Source organism: Myotis lucifugus, unplaced genomic scaffold (genome assembly GCF_000147115.1).
Source record: "Myotis lucifugus unplaced genomic scaffold, Myoluc2.0 scaffold_398, whole genome shotgun sequence".
Lineage (NCBI taxonomy): Eukaryota > Metazoa > Chordata > Mammalia > Chiroptera > Vespertilionidae > Myotis > Myotis lucifugus.
Window position 1 is genome coordinate 209,815 of NW_005871446.1, and position 21,380 is coordinate 231,194.

Genomic DNA, 21,380 nt, shown 5'->3' on the forward strand with positions numbered 1-21,380 from the left:
ATCCTCTCCATCGCTGGGCAGGACACAGCTGCCTGACCACAGCCCGTCCACTGCTGGGCCCGCTGCTGCCTGACTGTGTCAGCATCTGTGGAAGAGGCAGGAATGTGGGTGGGCAGGGAGCGGGGCTGTGTTCCCCCAGGTCCTGCCTGCTTCCCCTGCCCTTGTCCCTGGCCAGTGATCTGAGCCTCAGAAGAGCCTGGCCCTGTCAGGATGCAGAAGCTGGTGTGGGAGGGTGTCTCTGGGCCCCATCATGCCAGGTGAGCACCTCCCTGGTTGGGGAGGAGGGGGAGGATGGTTGGCCCAGGTCAGGTGGGGACAGCTGAGCCCTGGCTGTCCTCCTGCCCATCTTCCCCTGGAAGGGCCTTTAGGAAAGATTCCAATTCAAGGAGAGGTGGTTGGAAGGCACATCTCACCCTGCCATACAGTAGTCAGGAAGAAGTGGGAAGTGGCCACCTAACTCCTGGGACCTCTGTCCCTTCCTGGGGTCAGGAGTTCTCATTAGGGAGGTTCCCCTGGGTCACCTCGGCACTGTCGCTAAATACCTGGACCAGCCTTTACTCAATTCCTCTTTGGAGCCTCAATATCCTGACCCATAAGCCACCCTCACAACCTTCTCCCAACCTAAATGATCTTTGCACATCATGTTTCAAACCTGGAGTCCTTCTCTGGCTGCTTTTCCTTCAGTGACCGAATCACATACCTCCATCTGGGCGGATTTTCTCCACACAAATCCTCATCCTTCCTCCACAGTCCTTGTATAAGTCCTTGGGAGAGTGAATTCAATCGTTTTATCCCACCTACTTTCTTCAGAAGAAAGCATGATGGTGTTTTAGAAGGATCACTCTAATCAGAGACTCCTTTATTTTTTCGCTCTAGGTTTTGAACCATGAATGCTTCAGTCTTCCTGATACTTCTCTGCTTGGGAATAGCCTCCGCGGCTCCAACAGTTGATCACAGTTTACATGCAGAAGCAAATGAATTGATCGCCATACCCGGAACTATACTTGGCGTGGTAGGTGCCATGTGAAACTGTCCAGAGGGACCCTGAAGGGAAGGGTCCATGCTGTTGGGGTTTACAGCAGAGAGTAGCCTGTTCAGACCAGCTCTTCCCAAGGCCATAACTTCATGTCCCCGCACCCCCGTTACTGACACAATAGGGCATGCATCCTGCTGTGTGGGAGCTGGAGAACAGCTCCCAGACCTCTACACCCTTCCTGGTCCTGCTGTCTCTTCCTTTCCGTCTGCAAATCCCCCTGGGGAAGGTGAGTGAGTTTGAAATAGAAATAAACATGATATATTTTATGTTTGCTTTTAGCTTAAAGGAGTGATCACAGGTGTGCTCAAGGCGGTCGTTGGCAGCGTCGTTAAAATCTTGGTTGAGGGAAAGCCACGGAGCCTGGAGACGGTGGTAAATGCCCCCGCCGATGAGGTGAGTGTGGCCTGGATGGCCGGACTCTTTGAGTCCTCTCCTATTTTAGTAGCAAAATCATCTCTTGCTTCTCAACACTCTGTTTCCTTTTCCTTGAAGGTCACTGCAGAATTCAAGGCAGGAGATGTACTGATCCCAGAGCCGGAAGCACAGGACGTGGAGAGAGCCGCTGTGGAGACCCTCTGGTCTGTGGCCTTGGGAGAGGAAGGCCATGGAGCTCCTGCGATGAGCAAATAGCTGTCTGGACCTGCTGCCTCGGAATGACAGTGTGGCCACCCTGCCCACACCCAGGACGTGCGATAAGGAGCCTCCAAAACTTGATGACGGTTAAGCTGCATCATGGAACCAGGGGAAGGCAATGCACAGAGACTGTATAACAGGGTCGATAGCACCGGAAACTTCCAGAGGGACGCTCAGATGTCCACCTGCTGGGAGTTTATTGTACAAAGTAGCTTCTTGAGGCCAGCTCTTCCCAAGGCAATCAATATTTTTATGTTATGTCTCTATCCCCTCAATAAAAAATTTTTAAAAAATGTACCTCATTGTGGTTCTAAAAAATTTGTCAATTTAATTGTAAGTAGAAAGTAGTTACTAGACTTCATGAACTGTGACTCCATTTTTATAAAAAAATTAAAATATGCATAGAAAAATCTGATGTGGGAAAGGATGTGAGATAAAAAGATTTTTTTTCTAAACGAATTTTCTATAATAAGTACGTACTTTTAGGTAATAAATGTACAATTCTCTGGTGTCTGTTTCCTAAATTCTTAATTAGGTACACTAATATTTAATACAGGCATATATATTTTCCTCCATTTAAAACTTTTTCACAAAATATCCTTTAAATGCTGACATTAGATGTAAATCAAAATAAAAAATCACTGAATAAAAGTCCAAAGTAAGTTTCTTGAGTGAAATCTCAAGAACAGCCGGTTGGACACAGAGGAAGACATAATGACTTAGGACGCACAGAGTGGGAGGTAAAAGCCGTTTGCTTCCCCCCGCTCCTCCATAACTAGATCACGTTTCTCTGTAAAGGAGTCCTTCCTGGGGACTTGGAGAAAGGCCTGGGAGGGAGGAAGACTCCCTGCCTGGGGGGACAGGACAGGAGCACTAGGAGAGCCCGCCTTCCCTGGAGCCCTCCCAGTCCCTCCCAGTCACCCCAGCACCAGGGCCTGGACCTCCATGTCTGAGCTTTGGGCATGGCCATCCCATCCCCATTCTTCCCAAACCCAGCTGGGCCCTTCCTGACACAGTGAGCGCCTCTGCCTGTGAGCCCTGCCTCCCCACCCGCCCTCCTTTGCTGCAGAATAAACAGGAGCCACTAGCACTGTTGTCAGTCCTCCGGGGATTTTAACCAAAAAGCACAGGACTAAGTCACACTCAGGGTTAATCCACTGCGGTGGGTGGAGGGATTCCTGTAAGAGGTGTGCCTCCCCCAGGTTCGCTGAGGTAGGTATGAGCTGTCCTGGGACAAGTTAGGATCAACTAACTGAGCCTTGACACGCACCTGGAGGCCCCACAGAGGTCCATGCTGTTGGGAGTTTATGGCCCAGAGTAGCTTCCTGAGGCCTTCACTTCATGACACCCTGTCCTGACTCAATAGGATGTGCATCCCTGTTTTAAATGCAAATAAAGACCGTAGCTAATTTCTGTGCCTCTAGAATGAAGAAAGGTGTAGAAGAGCAGAGCGGCAGGAGAGTATGAAAATGACTGAACTGCACAATCAGGAACACAGAGAGGGAGATGCAGCTTCGCCATGGCAACAGATGCCTTTGCTGACATGGTGCGTGTGGCATCGGAGGCTGTGCTTTCTGTGTTTCTTCTCCTAGTATGTCAGCAAAAAGAATCTTGCTTTGCAACACTCTATTTCCTTTTCCTTAAAGACCAACAAAGAATTCAGGAGGATGGTAAATGGCTTTCAAAACCAGGAACCCGGGAGGGGGAAGAGATCTGGACCTCACGTGGCTGTGGATTGGAGAGAGAAAGGCCGTGTGGCTCCTGTGCAGAGTCAGGTCTGACGGTGTCCAGCAGGTCGCGCCAAGAGTAAAGCCAAAAATGAATGTGTGGCCTTTTTATGCAGAAAATATAACAATATGCAGTTTTCTATTTTAAAAAGAATTTTCAGATACAGGGGCTATTGTCAGTCTTGCTATTTGTATGGTAGACTGTGAGCTTTTGAATTTTGTTTTCAGGGTGAGTGTGGTTCTTGTTGGGCTTTTAGTGCAACTGGTGCCCTTGAAGGACAGATGTTCCGGAAAACTGGCAAACTCGTCTGCTGAGTGAGCAGAACCTGGTGGACCGCTCTCGCTCTCAGGGCAATGAGGGCTGCAATGGTGGCCTAATGGATAATGCCTTCCAGTACGTCAAGGACAACAAAGGCCTGGACATAGGAATCCTATCCATATCTCGCGAAGATAAAAGGTGCTTGTTATCCTGTTATCATTCCAGCTCTACTTTAGAAATTCAACACTTTAGGGAACAATCCATTTCTGCAAACTCTATTAGCTTTGCACAGTTCTCCGTTAATATGATTAAGATAGTTTTTCTATTACCATGTTACATGGAGATGTACTTACCATTCTATATATAGTATAAATTTCTCCATGTATCTTATGAGCAGATACATGTAGTGCCTTACTGAGTAGACACACCAGCTTGTTTTTCAATTTCAAAACAACCAATAGCATGTCTCCTCCTTAGATGCTTTATAACAAACTTTTTAAAATTTTTTATTGCTTAAAGTATTACCTATGTCTCCTTTTCCCCCATTGGCCTCTCCCCAGCCGCTCCCACCCCCAGCACATGCCCTCACCCCCTTACTGTCTGTGTCCATTGGTTTTGCTTATACTCATGAATACAAGTCCTTTGGTCTCTTACCCCTCCTACTCACTTCTCTCTGAGGTTTGATGGTCTGTTTGACGCTTCTATGTCTCTGGATCTATTTTTGTTCATCAGTTTATGTTCATTATATTCCACATATGAGTGAGATCATGTGCTATTTACCTTTCTTTGACTGGCTTATTTTGCTTAGCATAATGTTCACCAGGTACATCCATGCTGTTGCAAATGGTAGGAGTTCTTTCTTGTTTACAGCAGAGTGGTAATCCATTGTGTAGATGTACCACAGTTTTTTAATCCACTCATCTGCTGATGGACACTTAGGCTGTTTCCAAATCTTAGCTATGGTGAATTGTGCTGCTATGAACATAGGGGTGTGTATGTCCTTTCTGATTGGTGTTTCTGACTTCTTGGGATGTATTCCTAGAAGTGGGATTACTGGGTCAAATGGGAGTTCCATTTTTAATTTTGTGAGGAAACTCCATACTGTTTTCCACTTTATAACAAACTTGACTTGAAAACTATTAAGCTGCAAACTGTCTTGACCTCCTGTTACCAGGCAAATGAGTGGTAGTAATCAAGATCTTCCCCTTTAACTTTGAAAGAATGGAGTCTGCAGCTGTAGGCCTGAGAATTCTGCTGCAAATGACCCTGACTCATAAATATTCATAAGCAAGAGAGGGTCCTTATGAAGGAAATGGCAACTGTGGGTGCAGGTCAGGATAGCTTTCAGTTCTACAAAGAAGGTAAGCATTTGTCTTTGTATAAATTTAGGCACTTTGTATAAATTTAGGCAGAACAACTGCAAAACATCCATGATATAAAACAAGACTGACTCTTTCTTCAGCATGTAGATTTCAATGTAGACTTCCTCGGTGTGTGGATTTAACATAGTTGTTCATTCTATACACGTGATGTTTGTGCCTGATGTTTCTATTTGATATGACTTGACCCATAGCTCCATGATGTTCAGTACTTCATAAATATGTTTAAGCGGCTCTATAATTTGATTGGTATAGCAATGCTTTACTTTTTGTCTAATTGTTAGACCTTTCAAATTTTCCAAATAATTTTACTCTGTAATTAAATTAAAAAGACCTCTTGGATCCAGTGAGTTTGTGTTCTCTGCTGTTTTCTTAGAGGAGTAGAATGATAGTGTTTCAACTAGTGGTCTGTTATGCCTCTTGATAAGTTGTTCACAAAGATGTATTTGTGATATATTACGTAAGAGCTTAGATCTCTAACCTAAGGAAAAATATTTTGGTTTTATTTTTTATATTTAAATCTTTATTGTTGAGAGTGTTACAAATGTGCCCTTTTTTCTCCCCATTGTCCCTTCCACCCAGTTCCTACCCTGCCCCAGTTCTTCACCACCTTATTGTCTGTGTTCATAAGTAATGCATATATGCATATAAGTTCTTTGGTTAATCTCTTCCCATTCCCTTACCTCCTTTCCCTCTGAGATTTGTCTGTCTGTGCCATGTTCCCATGCCTCTGGTTCTACTTTACTCATCAGTTTATTTTGTTCATTAGATTCCTTGTTAGTTTATTTTGATTTTTAGACTCAATTGTTGATAAGTATGTATTTATTGCCATTTTATTGCTCATATTTTTTTATCTTTTTTTCCTCTCCTTTTTCTTCTTCTTCTTTTTTTTAAGAATACCCTTCAACATTTCATGTAATGCTGTTTTGGTGGTGATGAACTCCTTTAGCTTTTTCTTGTCTGTGAAGCGCTTTATCTGACCTTCAGTCCTAAATGATAGCTTTGCTGAGTAGAGTAATCTTGGTTGTAGGTCCTTGTTGTTCATCACTTTGACTATTTCTTGCCACTCCATTTCTGACCTGCGTAGTTTCTGTTGAGAAACCAGCTGACAATCCTATGGGCACTCCCTTGTAGGTAACTAACTGCTTTTCTCTTGCTGCTTTTTAATAAAATTTTTACTTATCAAACTGACTGGGATGACATTGATAAACATGAATATATAGGCTTCAGGTGTGGGTTTCTATATTATAAGATCTGTATATTGCATCGTGTGTCCACCAGCCAGAGCCAAATCTCCTGTCACCTTATATTAGGACCTGCTTCAACTCCCACCCCTTTCCCCTTGGCAACCACCGCACTGCTGTTTGTGTTCATGAGTTTCAGTTTTATATCCAACATGTGCGTAAAATCATATGGTTTTTAACTTTTTCTGACTTAGTTCACTTAGCATAATGTTCTCAAGGTCCATCCATGCTGTTGCAAATGGTGCTATTTCATCCTTCCTTATGGCTGAGTACTATTCCATTTTGTATATGTACCATGTCTTCTTTATCCAGTCCTCTATCGCAGGACACTTTGGTTGTTTCCATGTCTTGGCCACTGTGAAGAATGCTGCAATGAACACAGGGGTGCATATATCTTTGTTGAAACATTATTTTGAGTTTTTCAGATATATACCCAGGAGTGGGATGGCTGGGTCTTATGGTAGCTCTAGTCTTAATTTTTTGAGGAATCGCCAGACTGCTTTCCATAGCGGCTGTACCAGTCTACACTGCTTTCCATAGCGGCTGTACCAGTCTACATTCCCCACAACCTCTCCAACACTTGTTATTACTTGTCTTGTTGCTAATGGCCAATCTAACAGATGTAACGTGGTATCTCATTGTAGTTTTGATTTGCATTTTCCTAATTGTCAGTAAGGTTGAACATCTTTTCATATATCTATTGGCTGTTCACATGTCTTCTATCCACTTTTTGATTGGGTTGTTTGGTGTTGAGTTTTACGAGGTCTTTATATATTTTGGAAATTAGACCTTTGTCGGAGCTACTGTTTGCAAATATCTCCCATCTGGTTGGTTGCCTCTTTGTTTTGTTGTCAGTTTCTTTTGCTGTGCAGAAGCTTTTATTTGATATAGTCCCATTCATTTATTGTTGCTTTTACTTCCCTTACCTTTGGAGTCAAGTTCATAAAATGTTCTCTACGACCCAGGTCCATAAGTTTGATACCTATATTTTCTTCTATGTTACTTATTATTTTGGGTCTTATATTTAGATCTTTGATCCATTTTGAATTATTATTTTTTGTACATGGGGACAAACTGTAATCCAGTTTCAGTCATTTGCATGTGGCTTTCCAGTTTTCTCAGCACCATTTATTGAAGGGACTATCTTTACTCCATTGTGCAATTCTGGCTCTTTTGTTGAAAATTATCTGTCTATATACATGTGGTTTTATAGCTGGGCTCTCTATTCTGTTCCATTGATCTGTGTGTCTGTTTCTTTGCCACTGCCATGATGTTTTGATTTTTGTAGCTTTGTAGTATAATTTGAAGTCAGGTGGCAGGATACCTCCACCTTGGTTCTTTTTTCTCAGGTTGGCTTTGGCTACTCAGGATTTTGTGTGGTTCCATACAAATCTGATGATTTCTCATTCTATTTAGAAAATGACAGGGATTTTGATGGGGATTGTATTAAATCTGTATGTTGCTTTCAATAATATGGCTATTTTAACTATATTGATTCTTCCAATCCATGAACACCAGATATTTTTTCATTTTGCTGTGTCTTTTTCAATCTCTTTTAATAATGCTTTGTAATTTTCAGTATATAGGTCTTTCTTGTTCTTTGTTAAGTTTATTGCTAGGTATTTTTATTTTATTTATTTATTATTAGTATTTTTAAAATATATTTTTATTGATTTCAGAGAGGAAGGCAAAGGGGGAGAGAGATAGAAACATCAACGATGAGAGGGAATCATTGATTGGCTGCTTCCTGCATGCCCCCTATTGGGGATCAAGCCTGCAATCCAGGCATGCACCCTTGATCATAATCAAACCCGGGACCCTTCATTCTGTAGGCCGATGCTCTATCCAGTGAGCCAAACCAGCAAGGGCTATTGCTAGGTATTTTTAAAATATATATATTTTTATTTATTTCAGAAAGGAAGGGAGAGGGAGAGAGAGATAGAAACATAAATGATGAGAGAGAATCATCTATCCACACTGGGGATTAAGCCCGCAACCTGGGCATGTGCCCTGACTGGGAATCAAACCCCTACCTCCTGGTCCATAGGTAGATGCTCAATCACTAAGCCACATGCAGCTGGGCTATACGTAGGTACTTTATTCTTTTGGTTGCAATTGCAAAAATAATTGTGTTTTTTTTCATTTCTTTTTCTGAAGTTTTGTTACTATACAGGAAGACAATGTTGCACATTGATTTTGTATCCTGCAACTTGACTGTATTTGTTTATTGTTTCTAATAATTTTTTGGTGGAGTCTTTGGGATTTTCTAATTACAGAATCATGTCATCTGCAAAAAGTGACAGTTTGACTTCTTCCTTCCCTGTTTGGATGCATTTTATTCTTTCTCTTGCCTTATTGCTCTGGCTAGGACTCCCAGCACTATGTTGAATAAGAGTGGTAAGAATGGACATTTTTGTCTTGTTTTTGATCTTAGAAGAAAGGCTTTCATTTTTTCTCCACTGAGTATGATAATAGCTGAGGGTTTATCATATATGGCCTTTATGTTGAAGTACTTTCCTTGTATTCCTCTTTTATTGAGTGTATTAATCACAAATGGATGTTGTATCTTAGCAAGTGCTTTTTCTGCATCTATTGATAAGATCATATTATTTTTATCCTTTCTTTTATTAATGTGGTGTATTACACTGATTGATTTGTGTATGTTGAACCATCCTTGTACCCCTGGAATGAACCCCATTTGATCATGATGTATTATTTTTTTGATGTACTGTTCTATTTGATTTGCTCATATTTTGTTTAGGATTTTTTGCATCTGCATTCATCAGAGATGAATGTGTTATGTTTGCCAGGTTTTGGTATTAGGGTTATATTGGCCTCATAGACTATGTTAGGAAATATTGCCTCTTTTTCAATTTTTTGGAAGAGTTTGAGAAGGATAGGTTATAAATCTTCTTTGAACGTTTGGTAGAATTCACTGGATTGTTGTTTTTTGGGAGGATTTTGATGGTTGTTTCAATCTCCTCACTGCTGACAGGTCTATTTAGATTTTCCAGTTCTTCATGACTTAGTCTAGAAGGTTATATATTTCTAGGAACTTATCCATTTCTTCTAGGTTATTGAATTTGATGCCATGTAGTCTTTCATAATATTCTAGTATGATCCTTACTATAACTGTGATGTCTGTGGTGTCTTCTCTATCATTTCTGATTTTGTTTATATGGGTCTTTTCCCTTTTTTTCTCAGTGAGTCTATTCAGGGGTTTCTCAATTTTATTAATCTTTTCAAAGGACCAGCTCTTTGTTTTATTAATTTTTTGTGTAGTTTTTTTGTTCTCTATTTTATTTAATTCTGCTATTTTTTTATTATTTCCTTTCTTCTGCTGACTTTGGGTTGCTTATGTTCTTCGTTTCTCTACTTTAAGATGTGATGTCAGGTTTTCTACTGGGGATTTTTCTTGTTTCTTGAGATAGGCCTGTAATGATATAAACTTCCCTCTAAATACTGCTTTGAATGCATCCATGAGGGTTTGATATATTGTATTGTCATCCTCATTTGTTTCTATATATCTTTTGATCTCACCTTTTATTTCTTTTTTGACCCAGTCATTTCTATTTGAGAATGTTCCATGTGCCCTGGAGAAGAATGTATAATCTGGTGTTCTGGGATGAAAGGTTCTGTAAATGTCAATTATGTCCATTTGGTCTAGTGTTTCATTTAAGGCCGATATGTCTTTATTGATTTTGTTTGGTTGACCTGTCTAAAGCTGTCAATGGAGGATTAAGGTCTCCAACTACTACTGTGTTTTTATCTGTTTCTCCCTTTAGTTTTGTGAGTAGTTGTTTATATATTTCGGTGCTCCCTGGTTGGGTGCATATATATTAAGAAGTATTATGTTTTTGTAAAAATCTTTATTGTTGAAATATTACATAGACCCTCTTTCCCCCCATAAATCTCTTCTAGCCCACTCCCACCCCCCAAGGCCCTCACCACCCCATTGTCTGTGTATGCATATATGCACATAAATTCATTGGCTGATCTCTTCCCACCCACTCTCCCCTGCCTTCCCTCTGAGGTTCAACAGTCTGTTCATGCTTCTATGACTCTGGGTCTATTTTTGATCATCAGTTTGTTTGGTTCATTAGATTCCACATATGAGTGAGATCATGTGATACTTATCTTTCTCTGACTGGCTTATTTTGCTCAGCATAATACTCTCCAGGTCCATCCTTTTTGTTGCAAATGGTAAGAATCTTTCTTTTTTATTGCTGTGTAGTATTCCATTGTGTAACTGTATCATAGTTTTTTTTATCCACTCATCTGCTGATGAGCACTTGGGCTGTTTCCAAGTCTTAGCTATTGTAAATTGTGCTGCTATGAACATAGGGTGCATATATCCTTTCTGATTGGTGTTTTAGGATTCTTAGGATATATTTCTAGAAGTGGGATGACTGGGTCAAATGGGAGTTCCATTTTTAATGTTTTGAGGAAATTCCATACTGTTCTCCACAGTGGCTGCACCAGTCTGCATTCCCACCAGCAGTATACTAGGGTTCCCTTTTCTCTACATCCTCGCTAACACTTGTTGTTGGTTGATTTGTTGATGATAGTCATTCTGACAGGTGTGAGGTGATATCTCATTGTCATTTTGATTTGCATCTCTTGGATGATTAGTGACTTTGAACATTTTTTCATATGTCTCTTGGCTTCTTATTTGTCCACTTTGGAGAAGTGCCTGTTTAGGTACCTTGCCCATCTTTTAATTGGATTGTCTTTCTTTTGTTAAGTTGTATGAGTTTCCTATTGGAGATTAACCTCTTATCAGATGTATCATTGGCAAATATGTTGTTCCCTGTAGTGGGCTCTCTTGTTATTTTGATGATGGTTTCTTTTGCTGTCAGAAGCTTTTCATTCTGATGTAGTCCCATTTGTTTATTTTCTCCTTAGTTTCCATTGTCCTAGGAGATGTATTGGTAAACATATTGCTGAGAGATGTCTGATATTTTGGTGCCTATGGTTTCTTCTAAGATTTTTATGGTTTCATGTCTTACATTTAAGTCTTTTATCCATTTTGCATTTATTCTTGTGTGTGGTATAAGTTGGTGGTCTAGTTTCATTATTTTGTATGTACTTGTCCAATTTTCCCGACAGCATTTATTGAAGAGACTGTTTCTGCTCTGATATATGCTCTTGCCTCCTTTGTCAAATATTGAGCACAGTGGCTTGGGTTGATTTCTGGGTTCTCTGTTCTGTTCCACTGATCTATATATCTTGTGCCAGTACCAGGCTGTTTTGAGTACAGTGGCAAGAACTTCCAGAGCTATGTTGAACAAGAGTAGTGAAAGTGGGCATCCCTGTCTTGTTCCCATTCTTTGGGGAAATTGTTTTAGTTTTTGCCCATTGAGTATGATGTTGGCTTTAGCTTTGTCATATACGGCCTTCATTATGTTGAGGTATGTTCCCTCTGTTCCCACTTTGCTGAAGGTGTTAGATTTTGTTGAAGGCCTTTTCTGCATTTTATATGACCACTGATTGATATCCCTCCCGATTAAAAACACAGCCCGTTCCACGCCTCCGCCCCTCCTACCAGTCTCAGTGTGCTTTCTTTGTTACTTCTCTTCAGCCAGCTTTTACTTCTCTTCAGCCAGCTTTCAGGCAGTTCTGAATGATGGATGTTCTGTATTTTATCTGTCACTGTGATGTGGTTGTGGTGCGGTCACAGGATGATTTCAGGGGTTTCGGAGCTGAATTCCTTCTGCCAGTTTGAAACATCTGGAGTCTATGCACCCCCACTGTGCCCCAGTCATCACCTGTGGGACTGACAAGCGGGAGCTGGTGCTTTAGGGAGAGGGAGGCCCGGGAACTCCAGCAGGAGGAGGAATCTGACATGAACCCAGGGAGCCAGGCAATGAGACAGGATAGAGGTGGTGTCTGAGCAGAGACTGGTGGTCAGCATCCCTGAGAAAAGAGAAACCACGTTTAGGGAAAGCGGGGAGAGACTGAGCTGAGGTGTGGGAGATGAGGCCGGGTCCACACGTGGGTCTTACAGACATAGGGACCACTGGGAGTGCCGTGAAAAGACTGTTCCGGTTATCTGTTTCTGTAAAAAAACTACCCCAAAACATCGCAGCTTATGAACAGGCATCTTTTCCACTTCCCGTCTGGCTTGGCTGGGGGTTACCACTCGCAGTCTCGCCTGAATCGTCTGTAGGTCTGGCGGGGCTTACGGCCAAGCAGACTCACCTGGCTGCCCCAGATGCTGCTGTGCGCTGGGCATTCAGCCTGGGCTGCTGACCAGAGCACGTGCATGGGCCGCTGCATGGCGTGGGCTCCCACAGCATGGAGACTGCCCCTGAGAGGGCTGCCCCTGGAGGCAGAGAGCCAGGACGCCCAGGGAGGACCTGCAAGGCTACTTAGGACCGTGTCTAGCCCCCAGCGGAGTCTCTGCGGCTGTATTGTAGTTGGGGGATGTCACAGAGAGAGCCCGGGTTCCAGGGAGGGGGCTGGGGCGAGGTCACTAGCAGAAGAGCATGTGAGAGGGAAGCTATGGTGGTGGCCATCTTTGGAAAATGCAACCTACCACAATCGGCCTCTGAAAATCCCCCAGAAATGACTCTTTTGTGACTGACACCTGGCACCCCATGCAGGCTCGCTCAGGGTCTGTCCACGGCACCTGAAGTTCAGCCGAGGCTCGAAGGCAATGCCGAGGTGCTGACATGGATGAAGGTGTGAAGGCCTCTCTGGTGTCTAAACAATCCAGCAGATATTAGAAGCTTCTGTAACTTTCAAAGATTTATATTTACTTCAACTTTTGAAAAGTTCCAAGCTCCACTTACTCTCAAAGTATTTTTAAAACAAGCCAACAGACATCAAATAAATAAAGCTGAAAGCAAATTTTGATTAGTACACAAGACTTACCTGTAGCATAAACTTATTACCAGTACTTCTCATATTCCATATCTTCACAACTTCTTTCATATGTAAATTAAGAGGCAGGTGATTCAGAGCATTATGAAGAGTAACTCAGGTGTGTGGGGGTGTAGCTATAATCTGGGGTATCTTATAGGAGAGGACAAGGACTCAGGATAGGGAACTTCTAAAAGCAGCATTTGTATTTCTATCATTATCACTGAAACACAGATGCAAATCAGGGGCAATTGAAGCTCTTTGGGCTCCAATGTCTTATGATGGAATAAAGCATTAATGGTAATTAGGCCCATTGTGTGTTTTTCTATAGAAATTAAAACTGGTTGTGTTTTCTAAATCCATTTCCCTTCAGACTGACATGAGGGTCTACAAAGCAAAACAAACACTTTTTGTATTTCAAAGAGTAAATAATTGTGATACACACACACACACACACACACACAGGGTGGGGCAAAGTAGATTTACAATTGTAAGTATGCAAAACATAGACCTTATTCTTGTATTATTATGTATTGATTTTGCATATGAACAACTGTAAACTGACATTTGCCCCACCCTGTATATATCCTCCAAGCGAAGTTGCTTCACTTTAAACATTGAACTTCACAACTGTTCAAGATCATCTATTTTTGTAAATGGATTAAAAAGTAAAAACATTACATCTCCCCCCCCATTATATTATAAAATTGCACAGTTTATATACCTGAAGTTATTTTTTCTCATTATTTTTCCAACAAGTACAGTGAGCACCTTCCATGCAGCATTGCTGTGCTGGGTTTGAGGTCACATAAATGAGGCAAATCAGTCCCCCTTGTGGAGGCCACATTCCCCAGGGCAGACCTAGCAAATCAAAGCCTGGCACCCCTCCCCGTGCCCCCACTGCATTGGTGATGGGGCTCTGCAGGGGGAGCAGAGAGGACAACCAGGTCCAAAGGCAGGGACTTGGCGCCCTCTGGGGGTCAGGGAAGGCCCGAGCAAGAGCCATCTGAGCAAATTTCAAGATTTCATTCCTGGGAGGGTGAAACGGAGGTAGTTTCTCTTTGCTGCATAGTTTCCATTTCAATGAACTTTCATTATCTCCGTAAGGTAAGCGATTCAGAAGCATATCATTGATCGGTTAAAGAATTGGTGAATAAGGAGGAACACGGTCCTTAGCCAATGGGTGGTACTGGTTCCAGAACTAGGAGCACTTCGGCAGGAACAGCGTAAGTTTAGAGCAGTGGTTCTCAACCTTCCTAATGCTGCGACCCTTTAATACAGTTCCTCATGTTGGAGTGACCCCCAATTTCATTGTTACAAATTGAACATAATTAAAGCATAGTGATTAATCACAAAAACAATATGTAATTATATATGTGTTTTCCGATGGTCTTAGGTGACCCCTGTGAAAGGGTCGTTTGACCCTCAAAGGGGTCGCAACCCACAGGTTGAGAATCGCTGGTTTAGCTTTTTAGCGATGTTAAATTTGTGATGTCTGCAAGACACCCTATGGTGTCTGGCCTTCTCTCACACTTATTTTGCTTTTGTCTTTACTTTACTTTCACAGCTGGACTTAACAGTGATGGCGAACCTTTTGAGCTCGGTGTGTCAGCATTTTGAAAAACCCTAACTTAACTCTGGTGCCGTGTCACATATAGAAATTTTTTGATATTTGCAACCATAGTAAAACAAAGACTTATATTTTTGATATTTATTTTATATATTTCAATGCCATTTAACAAAGAAAAATCAACCAAAAAAATGACACGCGTCTCATAGGTTCGCCATCACTGCCCTAGTGAGTTGGGTAATGCCCCCTGACTCTGACCAGAAATGACTCTCAGAACAGAATGTGTATTAGATGCAGAAGCAATGGAGATAACAAGATTCTGATGGCCACCTCAGGTGCTGATGAAGGCATCAACATTGTCCAGAGTAAGGCGATCATCCTGTATGAGGTTGTGGGCAAGGTCATCACAATGATCCAAACTGTAGGTGAGAGTTTTGATGCCATTCTTCAATGGCTGCCAATTTGTCTGATTTGTGAGTGTCTGTCATTCTGGCCTTTCTCCTTTACTGAGACATAGCTGGGTGTGTGACCAACGGCACAGAGGGCTCTGTGTCATTGGCCCTACAGGTGGCTTACTTGGTCCGGATTGGGTGGCTACTAACATATTTGTCCACTAACATATACCCCATTTGAGTTCTGTGTACCTTAACCAACATTGACTGACATATTTATGGGGGGCGGTAATTCCCACTGGATCGAGGTTTGGGTAGTCAACGGGTGAACCTTTCCCGCTTGTGCTTATGGTACTGCTGGGCCCCTGTATTCCAGAAGGGAAACTCCAAGGAGCTCTTCTGTCCCACTTGAACTACTAGACCAGTGGTCGGCAAACTCATTAGTCAACAGAGCCAAATATCAACAGTACAACAATTGAAATTTTTTTTGAGAGTCAAATTTTTTAAACTTAAACTATATAGGTAGGTACATTGTTATTAACTTAATTAGGCTATTCCTAAGGCTTAGGAAGAGCCACACTCAAGGGGCCAAAGAGCCACATGTGGCTCGCGAGCCGCAGTTTGCCGACCACTGTACTAGACAGTCTCCTAACCAGTCTCTCTGCCTTCTTCCAATTGCCATAGCAACAGCTGCCACATTACTTTTCCTGGGAAGCAGCTCTGAGCATGTCACTTCCCTGTGTAGAAACTCCAGTGGTTCCCCAATTTTCTTTCTTTTTTTTTTAAAAAAAATATTTTTATTGATTTCAGAGAAGAAAAGAGAGAGGGAGATAGAAACATCAATGATGAGAGAGAATCATTGAATCGGCTGCCTCCTGCACACCCCACACTGAGGTTTGAGCCCTGACCAGGAATCAAACCATAACCTCTTGGTTCATAGGTCAACACTCAACCACTGAGCCATGCTGGCCAGGTCCCTAATTTTCTTGATGTTAAAGAGTTTTCATATCCAGCACCCACTTCTTTTTCCAACCTTATTTCCCGTTCTTCCCCTTTGTTCATTATTCACTTCAGCCAACCTGACGTCACGATTTGTTCCTGTCGGGGGAGTTGCTCATGGGCTGCAACTGATGATCTGTTTCCCCTCTTCTGCTGTCTCCATACACCTGCCCTGAATTCCCCCAGCTGGCAGCGGTCTCTTTTGAATGCCCCATAACGCTTTGTAGCTCTCTTCCTTATAGCACTTCTCATTTCGGCCTACATTCTGGTGTAAATATCCCTCACTTTCCATTTCCTAGAGAGCTCTTGAGGATCTGTTTAAGTCCCTCCCAGTGGCATCCTGAGGTTCATGTTGGATTGTCTTGACAACAGCATTTCTGATAATGTGGCACTGATCACCCTGCACCGTGGAGACCCCGCGGAGGCCAGGCTGAGGTGAGCTCCTGCATGTTTAATGTGCAGGTGAACACCTGCATTGGCGCCCACGCTCTGACAGCTCTGCTTCCTAGAGAGCAGGATTCAGTGAACCAAAGTTGGATTTTAGGAATACACCGATCTCTTTGTTTACATATCCTCAGATTTATTACAGTTTTAAGTCACAGATATCAAATTTTTATTTTCTTTTTTCATTTTTTGTTTTGTTTTTCTCCTTTTTGTTGGGGTGACACTGGTTAAAATTATACAGGTTTCGGGTGCACAGTTCTACAACACATCATCTGTGCACTGTATTGTGTGTTTACCACCCTGAGTCAAGTCTTCATCCATCACCATTTATTCCTCCTCTACTTTATGATAGGCAGGGAAGAACAAAAGGTAGCAAGGGCTTTCTTCTGACTAGAAATAATGCTGTAATTGAAAAAGAAAAAATAAACCTATACAAAGAAAAACATGATGAATGACTCCATTTGTAGCCTTAGACATGGGGTGAAGCATGTAAAGAAAAGGTTAAGTCTTTCTACTTGCACTAGAGGTCCGGTGCACAACATTCATGCACTGGGGGTGGGGGGGATCCCTCAGCCTAGCCTGTGACCTTTCGCAGTCGGAGAGTCCTCGAGGGATGTCTAACTGATGGCTTAGCGCTGCCGTGGAGGCGGGAAAAGCTCCCACCACTGCCGCTGTGCTAGCCAGCCATCAGCCCGGCTTCTGACTGAGCGGCACTTCCCCTGTGGGAGCACACTGACCACTAGGGGGCAGCTCCTGTGTTGAGCGTCTGCCCCCTGGTGGTCAGTGTGCACCATAGAGACCGGTCGTTTTGCTGTTTGGTCGATTTGCATATTACCCTTTTATTATATAGGATTACTGTCAGAATCTGACCATAAGTAATAGGTGGAATGTGAGCATGGTTGGTACCTGTTATCATATCACCCTGAGGGTTGCATTAGAACAGTACATTAATGCTTAAAATTTTGTCCTACAGTGAACTTCAAATTCATTCTGCTTTAATCTCAATGAGATTAAAATATACTTTATTAGTGCTAATACCTAGAGTTATGTTTTCAGATCTAAAAGGTAAAGTGAGCGAGAATTGCTCTTTAGTTGACAGTTCATCTTGTGGACAACACCCTTCGTCTTTCTCTCAGATCTCTCTCTCTCTCTCTGACATCCGGAGTCCGCCGAGAAAAGCTCCCATTGTGCTGTGTAGGTGTTGGGATGGGTAATAACGTAGAGTTTGGAGAGGCACACCTGTTCAGTTCGGCCTCCTGGTAGTGACCTTCATTTTATTGTAATTTTCTTTGTAACACAGAAGCATGGAACCAGATTGGGGAAAGTCAAGGCACACACCTGCAGGTACACATGCACACCCACACACTTTTTCCAGATCCTTTGTAGAGATCGCCACCTCAGCATCTCTGTGAGCACTGAGCACTGCAGAGCTGGGGGGAGAGCTTTACCACGGGAATCAGTGGTTCCAATACCAGTTCTGCCACATATGGTACAAGATGTGTGACCTCAGATAGTTACTCTGTCTTCTAAATGATCAGTCTCCCCATCTGCAAAGTTGGGACAATATTGGTACTTAACTCGCAGGGAAGTTTGGGGGATAAAATGAGATGTATGAAACAAGTGCTCAGAAAATGAGAGCTGATATTGGACAGAGGTGTGAGGAATATTTTAACTCAAAAAGATGAACCTTACAATTCAGTGGACCAACAAATTATCACTTACTTTAGGACACATTACTTCCTCAAGTTTGGAGACCAAGATATTTCAAAACACCTCTTCCACATTTTCAGTGAGAAGAAATTCTTTAGCACTTCTTAATTCTCCTCCTCAATTTTACTGAGGATAGAAGTTTTTTAGTGAGCACCTTCCCATTTTTCTCCCTTGGTACTGTTTTATGTTTTCCCAACGTTCTTTTTGAGCTATGGGTCAGTTTTACAATGAAAACAAAATATTTCCTTAGTTTAAAAAGAAAATATCCTCAGGTTAGTCTCCTATATATATTTTTTCGTAAAACCTTTTAGATAAAGGGTTTGAAAAATCTCCAAAGACAGTAATTGGATGTAACTCTGTTACTGCTGATGGAGGGGAGGGTGGAGTGCCTGGGCTGGTTCAGATGATGACAGAACTTTAGAGTTCTCTTTGGTTTTCAGAAAGCTGACGTCTCAGAAAGCCCAACTGTTTGACCAGGAAGCATATTAGGGGGAATACTGCTAAGGTACCAGACCTTTCTAAGTCTGCTCCTTTAGCTGTAATAGGTCCTTTTGGCTCCAATTTGGGTGATTTTTCTGCTGAAAATGGCCCTTTTAGACTACGTTTGCCCTGTTATAGACTGAATGTTTGTCTATCTCCAAATTTCATATATTGAAGCCCTTACCCCACAGTGTGCCTCTATGGAGATGGGAGCTCAAAGGAAGTAATTAAGGTTTAATGATATTGTAAGGATGGGGCCCTAATCTGATAAGATTAGTGCCCTTATAAGAAGAGACACCAGAGAGCTAGTTCTTTCTCTCTCTGTGCCTGCCCTGACGAAGGCCATGGGAGCACACAGCAGAAGGTGGCTGTCTGCAAGCCAGGACAGAGCACTTTACCAGAAAAATGAATTGGCTGGAACCTTGATCTTGGGCTTCTAGCCTCCAGAACTATAAGAAAAGAAGTTTCTGATGTTTGAGCCACTTCAGTCTATATTTTATTGTTGCTGCTGGCACAGAATAAGAGACATGTGCCCTGAAACAACTTCAGACATGAAAATGAGCAGATAAAACTAGAGGACACAAAAATCAAAGCTATGACCTGCTCACTACCCTGCCTGCTACCTGCTTGTCTGCTCCCAAACAGGGCAGAGAACACGCTGGTTCCTCAGCCCCTCCTTGTTACCTGCAGGTCACTGCCGCGGCTGTACGAACAGGAGAACCTGAAGGTCAGCCAGGCTTTGGGAAGCTAACACCTGAGATCCGCTCTGTTCTAAACAGCCCAAAACTATAGCCACACACACAGCAGGATTCAATTCCAAAGTCAAAAGGTTTTCCTTGAAAATAGATTTAATTTTATTCAAATTAGAAATATCTGTCTCTCTGCAAAACCACCTCCCAACAAAGTTATCCTCTGGACAAATGAACAAAATTTTCTGGGGAAAAATTTTAAAGATAGTAAAAGAAAACTTCACATTTCTTTAATGGTGATCGATCAAAAGTTACATAATCAAAACGTTTCTACCTCTGACCTGGCCACAAGGTGTCCGGACCATTCACTCCGAAGGAAAGGGGGCGGGGGAGAGTCGCAATCACCATTGTGATCTGAAGTGTGCAAAAGTTCCCCATCTGCCCACATCAGTTAACACTGGTGTAACAGGCAGGGGAAGGTTGCATTGAACCGAGGAGAACCGAGAAACAGAGAGGACAGGGAGCTCCTTCTGAGAACGCTTGTTTGTGTCCAGCTGAACACTAACAGGCTAAGAGTAAAAAATCAATGTTCTGTGATCAGTAACTTTAAAGACACGCTCAGTTCTTTCTGGCACTACTGACATTCCACCATGCTAGCCTCCAAATTCTAGAAAAAGATACAAAGATGAAGGAAAAGAGAGAATGGAGGAACTGCTGCCTGTGCCTGGAGGAAGGGCACCGCCACACCAGTGCTCTGTGCTCCGTCTGCAAGGCAGCACCCCGCGTGGAGGCGGGGGCCTCGCTTCTGCACCAGGGGCTCGGCGGCCGGTGGCTCCGCACACGCTCCGGGGCAGCTCCCAGGGCAGGTCTCCAAGGGGACGGGGCCTACTTGGCCATCTTGCGGATCATGTAGTTGAGGATGCCCCCGTTGTGGAAATAGGTGAGCTCCACGTCGGTGTCAAACCTCATGACCGCCTGGAAGGTCTTCCCGGTATCCAGCTGCGACAATAAGAAGCCAAGAAGAGTCATGAGGGAGCAGGGAGGCAGCTCAGTCAGGAGGAGCGTGTGCCCGCGGCTGCCAGGTCAGCCCCGCGGGGAGGGGTCCGCACACCAGCGCCACGGGCAGCGCCCCAGACCCGCTGATTCAGAAGCTGCATTTTAAAAGATCCCAGTGACTCATCCGCATGGGCAGGCACTGAGAGCGTGAGTGATGGGCGTGAGAGGCATCTGAGAGTTAGAAAGGGCCTCTCTGGGCAGTAGTCACTGTGGCCTTGGGCACGGTGTTTCCAAGCCTCTCAGGGCTCCCTGCAGAGGAGGTGCTCAGGTCAGCAGGTTTTGTTGGGGTCCCTTAGGCACTGGGCCCAGCTCCTCACCCTGGACACAGACCTCAGCAGCTGCCTCTGCCTGGGAGTCTAAGTCCCCCTGGGACCTGGGCGTGGGCATCTCCTCCCTTCCTCACCCAGGGAGCTGTCATTTGGGGTAAGACTCGGATGGGGACAGCATCTGTTGTTCACATTCTTATAATAAAAAAGGTGTTTTTTAGGTCATGTCCTGCCCCCGAGCTTTCACCACTAGTCTCCGGGCTAAGTGAAACTGGGAGGAATGGGAAAGGCTTGGAGGTATGAATGGAACTGACAACTATGAATAAACAGAAATATGTGATATGTTGTGAGGCAGGTAGAAAGGGGGCTAGTACAACTCTTAAGGCTAATTTAGTCCTACCCTTTGTTTTTTCTTCTTCCAAATCCCACTGATTTCCTTCTAGCAAGATGGATTACAAACACAGGGTCCCTGTGAGCTGGCCCTGGCGTGGAGAGGCCCCGGCTCACCTTGACCTGGACTTTCATTCGTGGTTTGAGGTTCTCTGGGATGTTGATGGTGTATCGTTCCCGCCCCGTGAGTCCCAGGGTGTCCGCCGTCTCCCCCCGGGAGGTACTCGAGGGGGATCACTCCC

The 21,380-nt window shown here is 43.3% G+C and overlaps 1 long non-coding RNA gene and 1 pseudogene across 1 annotated transcript; one reads left to right on the forward strand and one right to left on the reverse strand.

Moving 5' to 3' along the window:
* The first annotated feature begins 886 nt into the window (after positions 1-886).
* Positions 887-19,488, forward strand: LOC102431003 (annotated as a pseudogene).
* A 79-nt stretch (positions 19,489-19,567) lies between these two features.
* On the reverse strand, positions 19,568-21,380 carry LOC111823117. Its single transcript, XR_002826126.1, has 2 exons — positions 21,256-21,380; positions 19,568-20,425 (listed from the first exon to the last, which is right to left on the reverse strand). It is a non-coding gene; the product is annotated as an uncharacterized LOC111823117 (long non-coding RNA).